The sequence below is a fragment of the Rana temporaria genome, chromosome 1, assembly GCF_905171775.1.
Source record: "Rana temporaria chromosome 1, aRanTem1.1, whole genome shotgun sequence".
Lineage (NCBI taxonomy): Eukaryota > Metazoa > Chordata > Amphibia > Anura > Ranidae > Rana > Rana temporaria.
In genome coordinates, this window is record NC_053489.1 from 346,075,007 (window position 1) to 346,098,009 (window position 23,003).

The window sequence follows — 23,003 nt, forward strand, 5'->3', positions numbered from 1 at the left end:
CTTTGGGTAGAATTCTCTTTTCTTAAAGATAACAGAACCATAGAATGGTCCGACCAAGAGACATCCACAATAGTAGATTTTATAGCTGAAGGGACGTGACGATTGGAAAGCAATATATGGTCTATTCGTGAATATGATTGGTGGGGATTAGAAAAGTGAGTGAAATCTTTAGTTTTAGGATTCAATTCCCTCCATATATCAGTTAAACTAGATTGGTGAAGCATACGCACCACCTGTGTACTAGCTTTAGTTGGTCTAATCATTTTAGCATTATGTTGTTTAGATTTATCTAATCCCGAATCAAAGGCTAAGTTGGAATCTCCACCCATAATGATGATACCCTCCATAAAAGGTTGGAGAACATCAAACATTTGATAAAAGAATCCCTTTTGTCCCCTATTAGGTGCATAATACGAGACAAAAGTATACAGATTTCCTTCCAGGGTTCCCTTTACCAAGACAAATCTACCCTCCGGGTCCGCGCATTCCTTAATCAAGTCAAAATTGCAGAATTTAGAAAATAAGACGGCTACCCCTTTAGTCTTATTTTCTGCTTTAGACAGGTAAAACGCCGGAAAATGTGCATGCAAAAAAGAGGGGGCGTACCGTTTTGGGAAGTGTGTCTCTTGTAGGAAAACCACATCGACATGAAGGGTCTTGTAGGGCCTTTCGCCTTTTAATTGGAGAATTCAACCCCTGAGTGTTGTGTGAAACAACACGAAGGGGTGTAGAAGGGTCATTTGAACCAGCCATGAGTCGTGATCAGTACCATAGACGGGATGCATAACGATGGCTGTGTACACAATCCAGTAAAACCACTAATTGGCAGATAGGCTGACATGGTAAATAAGGTAGGAGAGAAAGAAAAGGTATAGAAGTAGAAGATGAAGAAATAAAAACAAAAACATAAACAATATAGTAAACTGTATATCCTCCCTCCCCTCCCTCCCCTCATTCAAACACATGACCTTAGAACAGCCCATATAAAGGGCTAGGTACCTACTCCCTAGGACGACCAAATGTCGACCCAAGAAGCAAGCTGAGGCCCAATGCCTCACCGCCGGCCGCCGATGACGGTTAAATAATCATAAATTAAATTCTTGTGTAAGAAGAAATCGACCCAAAAAGGCATAGTAAATATAACAAATATTAAAATTAATTTTCCCAGATTGGCACAAATAATAATAATAAAAAAAAAAAACACACATTCCAACCCCTCCCTTAACCCTTCAAAATATAAACTCATATGCTAAAAAAAAAATGGAAAATTATATATTAATCAATAAATCTAAGTTTATATATATTTAAAAAAATATCAAAAAATCCATGTTCCCTGGGAAAATGCAGACAAAAAATGTTTTGGTGAAACCATTTCTACCAATCGTAAGAGAAAAAAATAATTGACGACCACACGAAGGAAAAAAAAAAAAGAATGCAAAGAAATGTATCTCAACTTCAGGTAGCAAAGTCATTCTTAACCTTCCTGTGCTTGACACTGTTCCAGGTAGAAGAATTTGGGCTAATAGGGGTTTGTCTTTTGGCCGAAATTTGCTGGGTAGGCGTAGTATCCATGTCCGGTTCAACAAAAATAATCTTCAGATCCAATAATAGTCTTTCACCCTCCTGAAAATTGTGAACTACATAATGTATGCCATTATATGAAAATTTCAGTGCGAACAGAAAGGCCCATTTATACCTGATGTCCTTTTTCAAGAGGGCAGACAAAGGTTTCATCTCTCTTCTCCTCTGTATTGTGTAAAATATTTGGATGGTTGCGCCCTGGTATTGTAATTGTTCATGTTGTCGAGATTTTTTCATTATTTCTTCCTTGACAGAATAATAATGAGGTTTGACTACCACATCCCTCGGTAAGCCATCCTTTCTCAATGGTCCTAGGGACCTATGTGCACGGTCCAATTCCAATGTTTGAGTTGGAATAGATGGAATCAGAACTTTAATAATGTCCTGTATTGCTGCATGAACATCAACAATGCATTCAGGCAATCCCCTGACCCTGAAATTGTCCCTCCTTGATCTGTTCTCAAGATTTTCGATCCTAGCCTGAGCAGCTTCCAGCTGTTCTTGCAGAAATAACAAATGGTCAGCATTCTGATCAATTCTGGCAATATTGATATCCAGTTTGTGTTCAATAGTTTCAATCCTGTTTTCAAGACATTGAAAGTCAGCCCTAATGTCTCTAGTGATTCTCTCAGCATTCTGTGCCAGTCCCCTGTCCAGCATTTCAGATATTCTGTTAAACAAATCAGTGACATTGAAGGAAACATCAAGAGCCTGTTCAGCATTAGTATGCACATTAACAGGGTTCTGTGAGGGAATCTCTGCAGGAATTATATGTCCAACATTACTAGGAATCACTCCTTCCTTCAGTGCAGTGGAATACAGAATAGGAGATGTGTCAGAACAAGATGCCTGAGGTAAAGATGCAGCCAGCAAAGGAGATAAAACTTGCCTGTCAGATGTGCAGGCCTCTGTTGTTTCCAGTGTGTGTATCTGAGGTACAGCGGCCATTTTGATGAGAGTCTTTTTCATAACAGATCCTTTATTAATATTCCTGCCTTTCCTGTGATATTTGCCTGTCATGGACCGGTTTTCTACTGTACTATCCACCCGCTGGTGTCAATCCAACTCCCTCAGCAGGTCTAATAGCCCGGTAATTACCGGATAATGGCCGTCTATAAGGAGAGTCACGGCTCCTATGGCCTGTCTCCTATCAGGCTCTTAAACTTGTATCCTGTCAGTATCAATTGAGATGTCCGGCACGGTTCGAATCACCAAAGATTCCGCTATCCGCGGATGACGTTTTTGCGGATGTATAGGATCCAAATCTCCGGTTATCGTCGCCAAACGGCTAGCGGTGAGCAGAGCTCCGTTCCTAAGCTGCCATCTTAGGAGCTCCAGGGGGCGTGGCCTCGTGTATGAGGCTTTACATGGGATAGCAAGCAGGAACATTTGACCATATATAAATAAATAAATACCTTAAATAATTTAAATAAATAACAGACACTCCTCTGGGGTATTAAAGCCGCGGCTGCTTTATTATTGGTTTTAACATTAAAAATGTATTCAAACCATTAAACTTTATTCCAAAATAACTCAGAAAACAACCTAGTCATACGGCTCAGGCTGCATTTATCATAAAATTAAAAATCCAATCTTTAATTAATATAAAATTCATAACAAACTTTGTCCCCCCTTGCAATATATATAAACATACCACTCTTATGCATATAAAAGCAAAGGTGACACACCACCACATAATATCAGCTCGCGACAAAGATAAAATAAAAAAGAGAAAAAGGGGGGGGGAGGGGAACACCACAGCTCCTATCCTCTGAGGCGAATGACTCCGGTCCCTCAAAGCCTGTCTTATATAGCCCTAAATCTGGCCAGCTGGAACTGGATAAGACCAGCTGAGCAGTCGCCCTTCAAAAAAGACCGGGAAACTCACGTGTACTGACTTCAAAGTACACGTGAGCCCCAGGTGCAGACTAACCCTGCCTAGCTCCCCCAGAGATAGGGGAGCTTGAAACTGCCACTACAGCTAATCTCTAGTCCTGCTGCCATCCCATGAGAAAAGGGGGGAATTGAAACCGTTTTCCCCCCTTTTCTTACATTCATTTTGCCTGTACCCTTCTGCCCGACATCCCTAGATTGCCCTCCTGCCCGCCCGATATCCCTGTATTAAAAAAAATTAAGAATCTGGTTGGAGAATTGTTGGTTGTACAGTGCCTGCATCCACAGATGTAGGCACTTTCCAGTTATTTTGACATTTTGCAGAATACGGACAGCTTGCAGCGGAAGATTCATTCATCTGCATTGTTTATCATGAATGGAGGAATCTCATAGATTTTTATGTGTTCAGCAAAGTACTTACACAAATACTTACACTCTGCAGCATGGGTGCTCAACCTGTGGCCCCCCAACTGTTGCGAACTACAAGTCCCATTAGGCATTGCAAAGCTGATAGTTATAAGCGTGACTTCCAAAGGCAGAGGCATGATAGGAATTGGAGTTCGGCAACATCTGGAGGGCTCTACAGGAAACTGGCCTATACAGTGTAATGCAACAGTAACTGTAAAGTAATGATGTATCTTATTCTACAGTTAATGAACCCTGCTGTCAGTAAAGATAGATCTCAAAAGAACTGACTACATCCAAAGAAATGCAAATACAGACCAAACAGAAAACCAGAATGGTAAATTTTCAGACTTGTAATTAAAGTTATCTCTTTTGATATCAAAGGAGACAGGAACAACAAGCGCCCAGAGGCGATTTAGTTCGCATGTGCCGCGCTATATAAGTTTTTCATTCATTCATTCATTCAAAGTTGAACCTCAGCCAAAAATAACTTTTGACCCTTTGCACTGTGAAAATAAATGAACACTAATGAAGACTAAGAGCATGGAATGTGTGGACCCTGCTGTGTTATGTAATAATTTTACTTTCATCCCTCTATACTGTACTGTCAGCAGGGCCATCTTTAATATGGTTTGGGCCCTGGGCAAATTTTTTTTTGGGCCCCCTCCAGCTTATTTTGGGCCTGGCTGGTTCACATGTATGTGGTTTGTCGGCCCTCGTTTGTGCAGGCACAGCAGCCCATTGATTTGAATGGGCTGCCATGCCTTCGTATATATAAAAAATAAAAGAAATAAAGAAATATATAAAAAAAGTTTTTTTTTATAAAAAAAAAGGGGGGTTGTCATCCGAGGGCCCTGGGGAACTACGGGCCCTTGGGGACCTCCAGACCTTTAATAAAAAATAAAATAAAAATATATTAAAAAATATATTTTTTTTTTATTTAAAAAAAAATAAAAAAAAGGGGGGTTTCCATCTGGGGGCTTCAGGGCCCCTAGGGAACCCTAAACAAAATAAAAAATTGTCCCTTTAATAAAAAAAATAAATATATATTAAAAAAAAAAAAAAAATTATAAAAAAAAAGGGGGGGGGGGGGTTGCCACCTGGGAACCTCTGGACCCCTAAAAAAAAGAAAAAAAAATGTTTTATTTATTTTTTCAAAGGGGGTTGCTTTGGGCCCCCAACAGTGACAGGGCCCTGGGCAGCTGCCCCTGTTTGTCCTATGGTAAAGATGGCCCTGACTGTCAGTACTGAATGTCCGGAGCTGAAACATGATTTTAGTATACAAATCACAGCATGTCGCACGGTCTGCAGCTCATCCATTCTTTTCAATGACTTCAGGGTGTTCTGTAATTGGAGGAGGTGTAGATGAACATCCTTCTATAATCACAGAACACCTTACATTTATTAAATAAGAATGCAAGACTTTTTCGAAATGATGAACTGCAGAGTGAGCGACCCAATGTGATTGAGACCAAAAGAGAGGAAATAAGAGAAGTCCAGTGTTAGGTTTTATAGTACATACACTTTAAGGCCTTGCGTAGGTGGACCATTTTTCGAGATTGCTGTGTTGTGGATTCATGTGTTCACGAGCAGTGTATTACCAGCTAGTTGTAATGCAGGGGATGTATTTGATTTGCTTTTGTCTTGATTGAGCATCAATAATGAATCTCAATCAGACCGACTGCATCTAAAGAAGTCAAAGCAGGTCAAACACGGTCTCAGAAGACATACACACTGCACAATTAAAGTACAGGTAAATTTCAAATGACAAGCATAGATACACAGCTACACCTGCTGATATTCCAGGTGCATAAACTAAGGTACTTTATTACTTCAGTAAAACAGAAAAAGCAATAGTGATCAGTGCCTGCACCTATTATAAAAAGATACATTTTTATTTGTAATCTAATAAAATTGATATTGAGAGGACAGAAAGGTTTCAGTCCAAATATAACAGGGGTATATCACACACAAGTGTGACAAAGTGGGGGGAATTCATAAAAAAGGAGAGACATTTGTTTTAACTGGAGCCTACCCTATCAGCTTTTTCATTTAAATTTTCTAAGCTGTATGGAAAACAATTAAAGCAGCAGTAAAGTCTTGAATAAAAATAAAAAAATACGCACTGCTTACTAACACATTATGAAAGGCTTACCTTAAAACAAAGCCCACAAGCGATGCACTGTCACAGCTGACAGGGCTTCCACCATTACCCGGTCTTCCTTCTTAGGCCTCGTACACACGACCGAGTTTCTCGGCAAAAAACAGCAAGAAACTTGCTGGGATTTTTTTTTTGCTGAGGAAACCGGTCGTGTGTACATTTTTCGACGAGGGAAACTGTCGAGGATCCCGTCGAGCCAAAAAGAGAGCATGTCTTCTTTTTCCTCGACAGGAATGGAGAAACTTGCCTTGTCGAGTTCCTCGACAGCCTAACAAGGAACTCGACAAGGAAAACGATGTGTTTCGCCCGTCGAGTTCCTCGGTCGTGTGTACTAGGCTTCACTGTTTGAATGGCTGAGGCGGTATGACATTGCTCCCGCACAATGGCATGGGAGCCACGATCGCAGCACGGCGCTCCGAAGGGACAACATACTCAGCATGACATTGCCTCAGAGTGCAGTGAGAATGCGCTGGTGATGTCACCAGCTGCAGAAATGGTGAATATCTCCTTAATGGTGCACGTTTAGGAGATATTCCTTGTACCTACAGGTAAGCTTTATTATGGCTGTACCTACAGGTAAGCTTTATTATAAGCGTACCTACAGGCAAGTTTTATAATCAGCATACCTACAGGTAAGCTTTATTACAGGTAAGCTTTATTTTAAGCGTACCTACAGGTAAGCTTTATTATAAGCGTACCTACAGGCAAGCTTTATTATAAGCGTACCTACAGGTAAGCACTTTATTATAAGCTTACATGTACCTACTAGTGATCAAGCAGTGTTTGCTGCCACGTTAAAGCTAGAAGCTGATAAATTGCTATGGACACTTTTAATTAATTCCCCTCATTGAGTCTAGGCAGCAAATTTAATCTTGAAAGCCAAGTTGTACAAACAAAGTGATATAGCTGGGTAACAATGGTGAAAATAAATGCAAAATACAGTAAAACCTTGGTTTGAGAATAACTTGGTTTGAGAGCGTTTTGCAAGAAAAGCAAAATGTTTTAATAAGTTATGACTTTATATACAAGCGGTGTCTTGATATACAAGTAGCGTCATGTCACAACTGAGTATAAAAGAGAAGAGAGGCGTCTCAAAGTGTAGCAATATGGTAACATTTAATAAAGGTACAACATTTAGCAACTCACATGGTTGATGATTAAAAGATGCACATCTAAGAGAACTTGTTCTCTTTTTTTCTCGTCGAGATCCACGACAGTTTTCTTGACGAAAAACATACACACGACCGTTTTCCTCGACAAAATACATCAAGAAACTTGGTGGCAGAGCTTTTTTGCCGAGGAAAACGGTCGTGTGTATGTTTTTCGTCGAGAAAACTGTCGTGGATCTCGACGAGAAAAAAAGAGAACAAGTTCTCCTTTTTGAAAAATATAAACATATGCGCTAAAAACAACTAATTTATGTGATACCTTACTAAGATCAATCCAATTGTGATAATAATTCAAAACCCTGAATAGGGGCTTAGTCGTGTTGCCACAGTGGGGTGAAGCACACAAAATATATATAGATGAGGGAAAAAAATAAATAATTAGTGTATAAAAATTAATTAATAAATCAATACAAAGCTAATTAATTCAGAGCATCAAATAGTACTCAATCTCAGAATACCGTCCCTGTAGAGTAGATGGTAAAATAGGGTTAAACAATGTTGATTAGCAGCAGCGTGAGAGTGTCACTGGATACAACAGCTCTGTGAAACAGGTATCTTATACTCAGCTTCAAATCACTTCAGTAGCTCCAACGACACAGCCTTGGTCATTAGCGATGGTGCAAAAAACAGGCTTCAGCCCCCCTCTTCAATACACCACAACAGGTGTGGGACATGTAAGAAAAAGGGAAACACAATAGTGTAATACAGCCAGACACGACAATACCGCTGCCAATGCTATGCGCCGATCCACTCACGCTCTCCCCGTCTTTGAATCAAGCCACTCAGTAACGAAAAGTGTAGAGGTCCTCACTCGGGAACTTCCGACAGATCTCGTACAGCAGACTCCTCCCCCACGCGTTGCGTCACTTGCCACGTGACTTAATCATGGGTGATGTCCATAGAGCAATCTATTTCTCGTCGGGAGTCTCAATTTCCTTGTCTTGTTTCTTGTCAGGCTGGTTTACGACGAGAAACACGTTCGTGTGTATGCTTAGAAACCCGCGCATGCTCAGAAGTATGAGACGGGAGCGCACCTTCGGTAAAAGTAGCGTTCGTAATGGAGATAGCACATTCGTCACGCTGTAACAAACTGAAAAGCGTGAATCGTCTCTCACTAAACTTTTACTTAACACGCAGTAACATGAGATTAGCAAAAGCAGCCCCAAGGGTTGTGCCAGTGGAATCGAACTTCCCCTTTATAGTGCCGTCGTACGTGTTGTACGTCACCGCGTTTTAGAACGACAACATTTTGTCTTGACAGTGTGTACGCAAAGAAAGCTTGACAAGATTCTCGACAAACCTGACAAGGAACTCGTCGAGGAAAACGATGTTTCTTTTATGACGAGTTTCTCGGTCGTGTGTACGAGGCCTAAGTATGGAGGCATCCGGGGTAAAGCTGTCCACATAGAACATCCTCTGCACCGCCGTCGACATCATCCCTTCCACACTGCGCTCCACGATCGATCTACTGCAGGGTAGTCTTCCTGGTCAAGATTGCAGATGGACAGCGGTTAGAGCCGGCGTTACGGAGGATGGTCTATGTGGACAGCTTTACCCCGGATGCCTGCATACTTAGATGTGTCTGTTTTAATTATCAACCATGTGAGTTGCTAAATGTTGTACCTTCATTAAATGTAACCATATTGCTACAGTTCGAGGCGCACCTCTTCTCTTTTATTCTCTGTAGCTCCTGCTGGATTTTGCTTCTAATCCCCTTGTGGAGTCTTCCATTTGTGGATGAACATTTTATGGGTACACAACCTTGCACTTTGCTATAATCTTTTTATATAGACTATAAACTGAAAGACTTATGAATAAATGGTTGTGGAACGAATCATCTGAGTTTCCATTATTTCTTATGGGGAAATTCACTTTGATATACAAGTACTTTGGATTACAAATATATTTCCCGAACGAATTATGCTCGTAATCCAAGGTTTTACTGTATAGTACTTAGCTTAAGTGATGTATGCTCCCAAGTTGGGAATTCCACTGCCGACAGACAATAAATGTATCTCACCCCCTGACCTCATGCATGGTATACCCCTATATTTAAATTTTTATGGCCAGCTAAATGTTTACAGATAAAAATGGACATTTAATATTATGGAGGTGGTGGAGGTGCTGATCACTTTTTTTTCCCCCTACACTTACATTTGTAAACTTAAAATTACGGCCTCCATCAAACATAAATCCAAAATCTTTTTTATGCCAATAGATTAGGAGCCATGGGCAGTGACAGATAAGCTCAATCTAATGACGCTACAACCTGTCCTAACTTTCCTGCTACGGTTTAGCAATGCTTTCTGTGAAAAGAGGCACTTCCCCCATTATGTAAAAAATTCAGCAGCTCAGCTATAAATACTGTTCACCATAGATTTATTGCTTGCAAATATCCTGCCATATATGAGAGGCTTAGAATTTTTTTTTACAGTGTTTTTGGGTTCTCATAAATATAGGAATGCGTACTACTCCTATCTTCAAGGAGGCTTAAAGGGACACTAAACTCTGAAAAAAATCTTAAAACTGAACTCGACAATTCTCTTTTTTTTCCATGCAGTTTGGCTGTGCCCACACAGCATGGGTTAACTGCTTTTTTTTTCTAGGGGAGAGGACAGTGGAGTTATACTTACCTGTTATACTATACCTCCCCACACAAGACTGGTCTGGCACCCCCATGCTCCAGCGGTCTTGAAAATGGACTGGACTGTTGGGGAGCACGGATTTCCAGAGGATCGGTGGATCAGGTGAGTATAAACTTTGTGCTTACCCCTAGAAAATAATGAGCAGTTGACCCTTGCTGCGCCCCACTGCATGGGACAAAAAAAATGTTGCCCGGAGTTTGTCCGGCTTTAGCTCAGAAAAGTACCTTCTATTGCTCTCAGCCTGCTCCAAATCCTGCTGTGATCAGACTTCCTGTTAGAGGATGGCTATGTTTGTTCTCCATGGTCCCACAGTAGGAACGTAGCCACCCTCTATTGTTTGCCAAGATGAACTATGGGATTTGTAGTCTGCATAGAGCAGTTCACATCACCACAACTAGCGTGCACTTCTCATTCCAATCAAAGGGAAATGAGGAGGGAAAAAGGAGAGGTTCTGGAGCTCACAGAGGTCATTACAAGGAGGCAAAAAAACACAGTAAAACCGTCCATAGATGGTTCGAATCTCAGACAGTTCAGCAGGGACCGACCCAGATTCAAATATAGTCACTAGCAATAATCACTGTGTGTTCTTCCTCGCCCCCTGCCAGAAGAACACATTAGCTCTGCAGGAGAGATTCCTCCTTCAAACACTGACTGTGTTGATGGGGAAATCAAGCGATGGTTGAAGAGTAGGGATGAGCTTCGTGTTCGAGTCCAACTCATGTGTGACTCGAACATTGTATGTTCGACCGTTCGTCGAAATACGAACGTTAGGGGCCGTTCGCACCAAATCCGAGTGGCGCGTCACGGCCCATAATTCACTGCGGCATCGCAGTGCATTGCTGACTGATGATTGGCCAAACATGCACTATGACCCGCATGCTTGGCCAATCACAGCGCACAAAAAACGGAGAGCCATAATTGGCCAAAGACAGGGTGGCTTTGGCCAATTATGGCTCAGGGGGTTTAGTACACGCCCCACACTATAAAAGGCTGCCTGCAGGTCGGCCTTGTGTAGTGTGTTGTGGCGATGGTTAAAGACAGAGAGAGAGACAGTGTCATTTTTTCTAGGTAGATAGAGCAGGCAGGCTAGTCAGTTAAAGTTACAGTGTGTAGAGTAGGAATATGCAATTAGCGGACCTCCAGCTGATGCAGAACTACAACTCCCATGAGGCATAGCAAGATTCTGACAGCCACAAGCATGACACCCAGAGGCAGAGGCATGATGTGACTTGTAGTTTTGCAACAGCTGGAGGTCCGCTAATTGCATATCCCTGGTGTAGAGGATATATATGCATCCCAGGTGTTGTACATATATTTATACACTGTATAGTTTAGCTAGATCAGCTATTCCTAATTTACTGGCAGGCAGGTGATTGTGCTAGCTGCAGTATTCTCACGTGGTGTATTGCCTGTGTCCTCTGCAGTGTGCACCATAAAGCTACGTGGTGTGTGTGTACTGCCTTTGTCCTCTGTAGTTTACACCTAAAGCTACTTGGTGTGTACTGCCCGTGTCTTCTGCAGTTTGCACCTAAAGCTAGTAGTGTGTGGACTGCCTTTGTCCTCTGTAGTTTGCACCTAAAGCTACTTGGTGTGTACTGCCCGTGTCCTCTGCAGTTTGCACCTAAAGCTAGTAGTGTGTGGACTGCCTTTGTCCTCTGTAGTTTGCACCTAAAGCTACGTAGTGTGTGTACTGCCCGTGTCCTCTGCAGTTTGCACCTAAAGCTACGTAGTGTGTGTACTGCCCGTGTCCTCTGCAGTTTGCACCTAAAGCTACGTAGTGTGTACTGCCTGTGTCCTCTGCAGTTTGCACCTAAAGCTACTTGGTGTGTACTGCCCCAGGGAACATGTATCAATGAAAAAAAAGTTTTAAAAAAAGGTTGTTTTTTCTGGAGCAGTGATTTTAATGATGCTTAAAGTGAAAAAAAAAATGGGCAGGTGGTTAGATGAGTGTTAGATAAAAGTTTAGCAACCTCATTAATACTAGTAGGGTTGAATGAGGGAAGTAATGATTGTATCTGTGGACATGGGGTGTTGTGTGGGGGAGGTTTATCAGTGTTGTGTGATTGCGGGTATCAGTGGATGAACATCCGCTGACACCCGTAATCGTCCGCCTCCGCAAAGATCCGATTTTGGAGACGGAAGAAAACCCTATTTTTTTCTTCCGTCTGCGGATCGGATGAACACAGACATACGGTCCGTGTTCATCCGATCTCCCCATAGGGTAGAGCGGAGAAAAGACATTCAGCTCAGCGGGGATCAACGGAGCGATCCCCGCTGAGCTTACAGAGCATACGGAGGTGGATCATTACTGATCCGCCCCGTGTGAAAGGGGCCTTACAGGCTTATTCTGTAGTGTTAAAAGTGATGATGTGCAAAGTGCAACAACCCATACAAACCAGTCAGTTTTTAAAATACAATATGGAGGTGATTTAAAGATTATTTTGACTGATTGTTATGGTTAACTGCATATTAAGTTTGTGCCTTGCTCTGCCTTGTTGAACATGCCTGTATGTGTGGTTCATGTAAAAAAGGACCCTTGCCAGTTCTAAATCACACACTGCTATGACTTGAAAGTGATTGATCACGTTTTGCTGCAGAAAGAAGGAAGTAAAAAAAAAAAAAAAAAAAAAGTTTTCCTTTTTTTTTCTATCATTTTTTTTCTGCTGTATGATTTCAAGGCACTCTTTCAAAAAATGCATTGAAATGGAATGTGTTTTGTACATAGACTTATACACTCACCGGCCACTTTATTAGGTACATGTTGCTAGTGCTGGGTTGGTCCCCTTTTGGCTTCAGAACTGCCTTCATTCTTCGTGGCATAGATTCAACAAGGTGTTGGAAACATTCCTCAGGGATTTTGGTCCATATAGACATAATTTGTCGGCTGCACAGCCATGATGCAAATCTCCAGATCCACACCATCCCAAAGGTGCTCAATTGGATTGAGATCTGATGACTGTGAAGGCCATTGGGGTACAGTGAACTCATTGTCATGTTCAAGAAACCAGTTTGAGATGATTTGTGACATTATCTTGCTGGAAGTAGTGAGGGATGGACAACATGGTCAGCAACAATACTCAGGTAGGCCGTGAACCATTGATACTGCTTCTGTGGCGCATCTGCTTCAAGGTTTGATGTATTGTGCGTTCAGACATGGTATTCTGCATACCTTGGTTGTAACAAATGGTTATTTGAGATACTGTTGCCTTTCTATCATCTCAAACCAGTCTGCCAATTCTCTTCTGACCTCTGACATTAACAAGGCATTTTTTGTCCACAAACCTGCTGCGCACTGGATATTTTCTCTTTTTCGGACAATTCTCTGTAAACTCTAGAGATGGTTGTGCATGAAAAGCACAGTAGATCAGTAGTTTTTGAAATACTCAGACCAGTCTGTCTGGCACCAACAACCATGCCACCTTCAAAGCCACTTAAATCCCCTTTCGTCCCCATTCTGATGCTTGGTTTGAACTTCAGCAAGTCGTCTTCACCACGTTTAGATGCTTAAATGCATTGAGTTTCTGCCATGTGATTGGCTGATTAGCAATTTGTGTTACCAAGCAATTGAACAGGTGTATCTAATAAAGTAGCCGGTGAGTGTGTATGTTTGTTATGCCATTTAAACAAAAGAGTGAACATCTACATGGTGTGTGAGCCTGCCATGGGCAGTTGAGCACAACTGTCTGACCAGTATTTGCTGAGGCAAGCTTGTTACAAAAGTGATAAGATCTCAAGCACTTCAGTCCTCTGCTATTCCAGTTTCACATGCCTATTACTCAAACATATGCATCTACCTTTTTTAGTATACAGACCTCTCCAGTGCTATATTGTATGTTTTAACTCATGTATTGCATGTGTAAAGTTTTGTGAAAACAAGTATAGTGTGGAACAAAATGTTATTTTTATTTTACCCAAGGGAAACATTTTCTTGTTCTGACATTCTATAAAATCATTGCTTTGATCAGTTTTGTTGTCTGAGGGGGGAAAAACAGCCAGGCCTGGATTTACAGAGAGCGGGCGCACATTACCCCGCCGTAGCGTAAATAATATACGCTACGCCGACGCAGCGCAGAGAGGTAAGCATTGAATTCACAAAGCCAATGCTCCCAAAACTGTGCTGGGTTTCGAAGGCGTAAGTCGGCGTAGGTTTAAGTGGGCGTGACCTCATGCAAATGATGGGCCGAGCGCCAGACAGATACGTATCACCAACTGCGCATGCGCCGGGACGTGGATGCATCCTTCTGCGCATGCTCAGAACCACGTCGGAACAACTGCCTAAGATACGCCGGATCACTGCCTACGGCATGAACGTAACCTACGCCCAGCCATATTCACGTCCAACGTAAACTACGTAAAATACGCCAGCTTGAGTTCCCTGGTGCAGACCTTTGCATGTCTACTGCTGGGTTACACCTCCTTTATGGGGCTTAACTTTACGCCGGACGTAGAACTTATAGGCACATCACGTAGCCTGCGTCGGGCGCATGTACGATCGTGAATCGCCGTATCTCCCTCATTTGCATATTTGAATAGAAAATCAATGGGAGAGCCACATGCGTCCAGCGTAAATATGCCCCCACTCTACGCCGGCGTAGGCAAGTTATGTTGATGTAATGAAGCCTGTTTTTAGGCATATCTTAGTTTGTGGGTCCGGAGCACAGATACAACGGTGCATATTTGCACTTACGCAGTGTATCTGGAGATACGTTGGCGCAAGTGCTTTGTGAATCCGGGCCCCAATCTTTTCATTTCTCCATCTCAATACTTGATCACTCCCTCAACAAATTAAAATTCTATACAGAACATGACTAAAATAGGACCAAAACTAAAACAATTCAGATGACTAAAATGGCATTTTAGTCAAAAGACTATGACTAAAACTAAATCAAAATCAGTACATTTTAATCAACTAAAATCTAATGGGTTTAGTTAACCACTGGGCACTTAAACCCCCTTAATATCCAGACCAATTTTCAGCTTTCGGTGCTCTCACATTTTGAATTGACAATTACTCATTCATACAACACTGTACCCAAATGAAAATGTTGTCCTTTTTTTCCCACAAATGGAGCTTTCTTTTGGTGGTATTTAATAACCGTTGGGTTTTTTATTGTTTGCGCTATAAAAGAAAAAAGACTGAAAATTCTGTAAAAAAATGCATTTTTCTTTGTTTCTGTTATAAAATTTAGCAAATCTGTAATTTTTCTTCATAGATTTTGGCCAAAATTTATACTGCTACATATCTTTGGTAAAAATAAGTACAAATTGGTGAATATTATTTGGTCTTTGTGAAAGTTATAGCGTCCACAAGCTATGGTGCCAATATCTGAAAATTGTTCGGGGGTATTGCAGAGTATTGTGCAGGGATATTGCAGAGTATTGTGCAGGGGGTATTGCAGAGTATTGTGCAGGGGGTATTGCAGAGTATTGTGTGGGGGTATTGCAGAGTATTACGCAGGGGGTATTGCAGAGTATTGCGCATGGGGTATTGCAGAGTATTGCGCAGGGGGTATTGCAGAGTATTGTGCAGGGGGTATTGCAGAGTATTGTGCAGGGGGTATTGCAGAGTACTGCGCAGGGGGTATTGCAGAGTGCTGTGCAGGGGGTATTGCAGAGTATTGCGCAGGGGGTATTGCAGAGTATTGCGCAGGGGGTATTGCACAGTATTGTGCAGGGGGTATTGCAGAGTACTGCGCAGGGGGTATTGCAGAGTATGGGTATAGCAGAGTATTGTGCAGGGGTATTTCAGAGTATTGTGCGGGGGTATTGCAGAGTATTGCGCAGGGGGTATTGCAGAGTACTGCGCAGGGGGTATTGCAGAGTACTGCGCCGGGGGTATTGCAGAGTACTGCGCAAGGGGTATTGCAGAGTATTTCACAGGGGGCATTGCAGAGTATTGCGCAGGGGGTATTGCAGAGTATTGCGCAGGGGGTATTGCAGAGTATTGCGCAGGGGGTATTGCAGAGTACTGCGCAGGGGGTATTGCAGAGTATTGTGCAGGGGTATTGCAGAGTATTGCGCAGGGGGTAAGAGGGTATTGCAGAGTATTGCGCAGGGGGTATTGCAGAGTATTGCGCAGGGGGTATTGCAGAGTACTGCGCAGGGGGTATTGCAGAGTATTGCGCAGGGGGTATTGCAGAGTATTGCGCAGGGGGTATTGCACAGTATTGTGCAGGGGGTATTGCAGAGTACTGCGCAGGGGGTATTGCAGAGTATGGGTATAGCAGAGTATTGTGCAGGGGTATTTCAGAGTATTGTGCGGGGGTATTGCAGAGTATTGCGCAGGGGGTATTGCAGAGTACTGCGCAGGGGGTATTGCAGAGTACTGCGCCGGGGGTATTGCAGAGTACTGCGCAAGGGGTATTGCAGAGTATTTCACAGGGGGCATTGCAGAGTATTGCGCAGGGGGTATTGCAGAGTATTGCGCAGGGGGTATTGCAGAGTATTGCGCAGGGGGTATTGCAGAGTACTGCGCAGGGGGTATTGCAGAGTATTGCGCAGGGGTATTGCAGAGTATTGCGCAGGGGGTAAGAGGGTATTGCAGAGTATTGCGCAGGGGGTATTGCAGAGTATTGCGCAGGGGGTATTGCAGAGTACTGCGCAGGGGGTATTGCAGAGTATTGCGCAGGGGGCATTGCAGAGTACTGCGCAGGGGGTATTGCAGAGTACTGCGCAGGGGGTATTGCAGAGTATTGCGCAGGGGGTATTGCAGAGTATTGCGCAGGGTATTGCATGGATGGCTGAGCAGGGATGGCTGGATCTGTGACTGCAATAGTCACAGATCCAGCCCACAGCACTGCTGACACCCGCTCTCTCCTCTCACACTGTACTGATCGGTACAGAGAGAGGAGGGAGGAACCGGCGTCATCAAATGACGCCGGTTTGTTTACATGTGATCGCTCCGTCATTGGACGGAGCGATCACGTGGTAAACAGCTGCTATCAGCGGCAATTTACCGCGATCCGTGATGCGCCAGGTCCTCTGGACCCGGCGGTCACGGACACTCCCGCGGGAGCGCGATTCTGGGAGGACGTCCATGGAACCGCCTTGTAGCCGTAGTTCGGCTATGAGGCGGTGATTAAGTGGTTAAATTGTAATGCAGAATTTAGGCATTGCTCTAGAATTTCCAAACTCATTATATACTCCTTGAGTAAAAATCTAATAACATGTTTTTATTTAAATTTTTATGGTATTAAGGTTTAAACATGCACTACAGACATATATTTAGCCTTTGTGATATATAAGTTATATCTGTGTCTGTAGTGCACGTTTAACCACTTACTTACTGGCCACTTAAAACGCCTTCCTGCCCAAGCCAATTTTCAGCTTTCAACGCTGTCACACTTTGAATGACAATTGTGCGATCGGGGCAACACTGTACTGTATATTTTTTTTCACACGAATAGAGCTTTCTTTTGTAGGTGTTTTTTATTTGTTATTTTTTGCTAAACAAACACAAATAGATGAAAGTTTGCAAAACTATGAAACAATGAAAACAGTTTTGTTTTTTTCAAACAGGTAGTTTTTCGCCTTCACTGATGTGCACTGATGAGGCTAAACTGATATGCTGCACTGATAAGATGGCACTAATGGGCACTGATCAGGAGGCACTGATGAGGCTGCACTGGTAGGTGGCACTAAAGGGCACCATTAGGCACTTATAGGTAACACTGATAGGAAGCATTGATAGGTGGCACTGATAATGATGCCCTGATGGGCACTGATTGACAACACTGATGGGCATTGATAAGTGACACTGGTGGGCACTGCTTAGCACAGTTGCACAGGCATGGGACCAATGTCCTGTTTACACACGCTGGTAATCTGCTTCCCCCCCCCCCAAAAAAGCAGATTACCGACTTCTGTTTACATTACGTGATCAGCTGTCATTGGGCTGACAGATGATCACATGGTAAAAGGGCGGGATCGGCCCCTTACTTCGATCTATGATCAGCCGAGGCTCATGGACTCGCTGATCACAGAGCGCACGGCTCGCACCCCCCGCAGGGGGAGCGCAGGCAGCACATGCATGGGAGAACGTACATGGACACCCTCCCGGCAATTTAGGCCCATGCTGTAGCCGTCTTTTGGCTATAGTGTGGTCGGGAGGAGGTTAATACCATAAATTATAAACTCATTATATACTCCTGGAGTAAAAAATCAATAACATTATAAATTACTAAGTAGGAACAACAATATGTCTCCTCCCCCAGTCAGTCCAATCCCCTCACAGTTAGAACACACCTAGGGAACACACATGTAACCCCTTGATCGCCCCCCTAGTGTTAACCCCTCCCCTGCCAGTGACATTTATACAGTAATCAGTGGCTAATTTTTGGTCCCAAAAAAATGTAAAAAGTGTCCGATCTGTCCGCCGCATTGTCACAGTCCCGATACAAATCGCTGATCGCCGCCATTACTAGTAAAAAAAAAAAAAAATGCCATAAATCTATTCCCTATTCTGTAGACGCTATAACTTTTGCGCAAACCACTCAATATACGCTTATGGCGATTTTTTTTATTTTTAATTGTTTTGTTTTTTTCCAAAATTGTCGCTATTCTTTTGTTTATAGCGCAAAAAAAAAATGCAGAGGTGATCAAATACCACCAAAAGAAAGCTATATTTGTGGGATAAAAATTAATTCAATTTTTTTAGGTTACAACGTTGCATGACTGTGCAATTGTCAGTTAAAGTGATGCAGTGCGTATCGCAAAAAATGGCATGGTCAGGAAGGGGGTAAATTCTTCCGAGGCTGAAGTGGTTAAGATATCAAAGCCCAACTACATAATTCTCCCATACCACTCTGTGTATCTTGAATCAGAAATAAGATAAAAATAGGTTGCCCATTGATAGATGAACAACAAACCCAGCATTTGCTGATGTATTTATCTTCAATTTCACCCACAGTTTTTCTGCTGCTAAAGGTTCTTAGGCTAATGGTCAGCATCATTCACTCAACTTCCTCTGAGCTCAGGTTGTCCTGGATACCAGCCTATGACTAGAGAGTGAAAGGAGTAGCAGCACACTGATGAGCTCATCTTTCTGTCACTCCAGTTTCTCTTCCTATCAGCAGGTTTCTTGTTAGCAAGTGGACTAATTAGCCCCTTCTGCTTCTTCCTTCTTGTAAAAGGCGTACACCAGGTTCCATTCAGATACTCACACAGCTTGCATTTAAAAAATAAATTTAAAGTGGCACTCCAGTCAAAATTCTAACTAAGCCTAAACCTACTCCCACCCCATTCTAAGACTAGTCTATCTAACCTGTAAAAGAAAAGATGTTCATGATCGTGTCCCAGCACTGGCTTAACCACTTAACCCCCGGACCATATTGCTGCCCAAAGACCAGAGGACTTTTTGCGATTCGGGACTGCGCCGTTTTAACTGACAATTGCGCGGTCGTGCGACGTGGCTCCCAAACAAAATTGGCGTCCTTTTTTTCCCACAAATAGAGCTTTCTTTTGGTGGTATTTGATCACCTCTGCGGTTTATATTTTTTGCGCTTTAAACAAAAAATAGAGCGACAATTTTTAAAAAAATGAATATTTTTTACTTTTTGCTATAATAAATATCCCCCAAAAATATATAAAAAAAACTTTTTTTTTCCTCAGTTTAGGCCGATACGTATTCGTCTACATATTTTTCGTAAAAAAAAAAATCGCAATAAGGGTTTATTGATTGGTTTTTGCAAAAGTTATAGCGTTTACAAAATAGGGGGTATTTTTATTAATATATTTTTTTACTAGTAATGGCGGCGATCAGCGATTTTTTTTCGGTACTGCGACATTATGGCGGACACTTCGGACACTTTTGACACATTTTTGGGACCATTGGCATTTTTATAGCGATCCGTGCTATAAAAATGCATTGGATTACTATAAAAATGCCACTGGCAGTGAAGGGGTTAACACTAGGGGGCGGGGAAGGGGTTAAGTATGTTCCCTGGGTGTGTTCTTACTGTGGGGGGGGGTGGCTTCACTAGGGGAAACACTGATCCTCTGTTCATACATTGTATGAACAGAAGATCAGCATTTCCCCTGCTGACAGGACCGGGAGCTGTGTGTTTACACACACAGCTCCCGGTCCCCGCTCTGTAACGAGCGATCGCGTGTGCCCGGTGGCGATCGCGCCCGCCGGGCACACGCACGGGAGTCGGGGGCGAGCGGGGGCACGCACGCGCCCCCTAGTGGCGGCTCTAAGAGCCGCCGTATTGCTACGGGCTCTCGCCCAGGAGAGCTGACCTGCCGCCGTATAATGACCGTGCGCGGTCGGCTAGTGGTTAAAGTGATATTAAAGGCATTTTTTTTTATTTTAAATAAACATACTTACCTGGCTGCTCTGTGCAAAGGTTTTGCACAGAGCAACCCTGATCCTCCTCTTCTCGGGTCCCCCGCCAGTGCTCTTTGCCCCTCCTTCCTGCCGAGTGTCCCCAGAGCAAGCAGCTTGCTATGGGGGCAATAGGGTTGCCACCTCATCCCTTTAAACCCGAACACATATTGATTACACAGATTCTGTGGCTGATTAAGGAGGTAATTCAACTCACTTAGTACCTTATCTACATTAAATCAGCCTCAGAACCTGTGTAATTCATATGTGTTCGGGTTTAAAGGGATGAGGTGGCAACCCTAGGGGGCACCCAAGCAGACTTGCTCTCAAGCCACTGCTCTGCATGTCCATTCACACACACAGTCACGGATTGGCCGAGCCACAGATTGGCTCAGTGGCTCTGATTGAGGAGCATTCAGCTTTTTTTTTTCTGATGGTAAATTGCTCCCAAAATCGCAAAAATCCTTTTTTTCTGCTCCTAGAAGCTGCAGCTTCAAAAATAACTCTAGACTAAAATAGTGTGCATGGCCACTAGGGATGAGCTTTATGTTCGGGTCGAACATGAGTTAGACACGAACATCGGGTGTTCGCCCGTTCGTCAAAAAACGAACATTATGGGGCGTTTGCGCAAAATCCGAGTGCCGCGTAATGCCCCATAATGCACTGTGAGATCGCAGTGCATTGCTGCATGATAATTGGCCAAAGCATGCACCATGACCTGCATGCTTTGGCCAATCCCAGCGCCCTCAGCTAAGAGAACCATAATTGGCCAAAGGTAGGGTGCCTTTGGCCAATCATGGCTCAGGGGAACTAAATCCATGCCCCACACTATATAAGGCTGCCTGCACGTCGGCCCTGTGTAGTGTGTTGTTGGTGTGGACAGAGAGAGAGAGAGTGTGATTTAGATTGAGCACACAAACTTCAAGTGGGTTACCTCTCTCTTTTAAAATGTTCTGTAATCTAGAAAATGTCAGGGTGGGCTCCCATACTTCCACCGATATCAATAAAAACGACAAAGGGACATGTGCTCCAATTGCAAACGATTTTACTTCGATCTTCAAATCATGTAGACATAAGGTAAACAACAAAGCAGCTACTGTACAGGTTCAAGCTTTCCTGCTCTTCATCAGGGCTCTTCATCAGGCTGACAGGCTTAGTGTGATAAGGCGGCCATACACGGTTCGAATTTCGAAAGAATTTTCTTTCGAAAATCGTGTCAAAGAATTTTCGTACGAATTTCGCACCGTTAGTGGGCTGCAGCAACAGCCGATATTCGTGCGGCAATCAAATTTGAACGAACGGTTTTCTGATCAATGATGGGAGAATCTTGCGAGAAATGTAATAGAAAAAAAAATGCGCATGTGCAAGAAAATAATATTCCCAGAGAGAAAATAATATTCCCGGCAACATGAAGGGTTGGTCGGCCGAATTTCGAAAATCAATGGTGGCATAATTGGATCACAAAAAAACAAATTTTGTGATTTTTGAAAAGAAAATTTGTTCGAAAATTCGACCGTGTATGGCCTGCTATAGTCTGATAAAAAAATCTCTCTTTATTCCAACATCTGAGGGTGTAACCCCACAGGTGGGTCCCATCCATCCAGATCAGGAACAATCAGAGTGGGTCAGTTAGATCCAAATTAACCCTATGTTAATTCGATATTAGTTCAAAGAGAGATTACCCTCCCATATATATATATAAATCCACAATTGATGAACATTACAAATACATCAAAATGTCATCCTAAAATACATGTTGAACCAGAATTACATAATTAAATCTCGAAAATTCAGAAGAGACATACATACACATATATATATATATATATATATATATATATATATATATATATATATATACATACATATACACACACACACACACACACACACACTTCATCCAGTGTAGGCTATATCCGACTGCAGGCCATTCCTGGTGTACTTTTTTCAATATACTTCAGGTGGTGTACACAGTACATAATACAGTGCACACCTAGTGCAGTTGCCATTACTTTTCTGGTGGTGAACACAGTAGACAATACAGTGCACCCATAGTTCCTCTTAGACTTCTGGTGGTGTACACCATACTGTGCACCCATAGTGCTATTGCTACTACCTTTCTGTCTGTGAACACAGTACAGAGTACACAATACAGTGTAGTGTGGTTTTGCTAAACAAAATTTACATCATGTCCGGAAGGCTAACAAGGAGAGGCAGACGCTCACAGGCCACTAAAAGAGGGCAAGCAGGCTCTGTGTCTACAGTCAGCAGTGCTGGTCGTGGACACGATGCATCCTCTGCACGTGGTTGTGTGGGCAGGCACACTTGTCCGTTTTTTCTGCAGCTGGCCATGTTATTGAGCCACAACATGCAGAACAGTTGGTGGATTGGATAACAAAGCCGTCCTTATCCTCCTCACCTTCTGTCACCCAGGCTCAGAGTAGTTTGCCTGCCAATGCAGCTGCCAAAGCGGCCTATTCCATAAGCTCTGTGTCAACAGTCACTCCTTCCCTAGCCCCACCATCATGCACGGAGGAGTCCCCCCGAACTATTCAACCACAGTGTCGGGTACATGCTGCTGGAGGATGCGCAGCGATTTGAAGGCTCAGATGATGGTACCCAGGTTGAGGAAGGGAGTAAGGTGAGCCAAGAGAGAGGGGGTGCCCAAGAAGGACAAGCAACTGGCAGTCATGTTCCCCCAGCTGCAGCATACCGCCAAGTTTGCACCAGTGACTAGCATGGAGGGGATGATGAGGTCACTGACTCTACTTGGGTCCCAGATAGAAAGGAGGAGAAAGCACATCTCCAACGAGGCAGGGTGCACT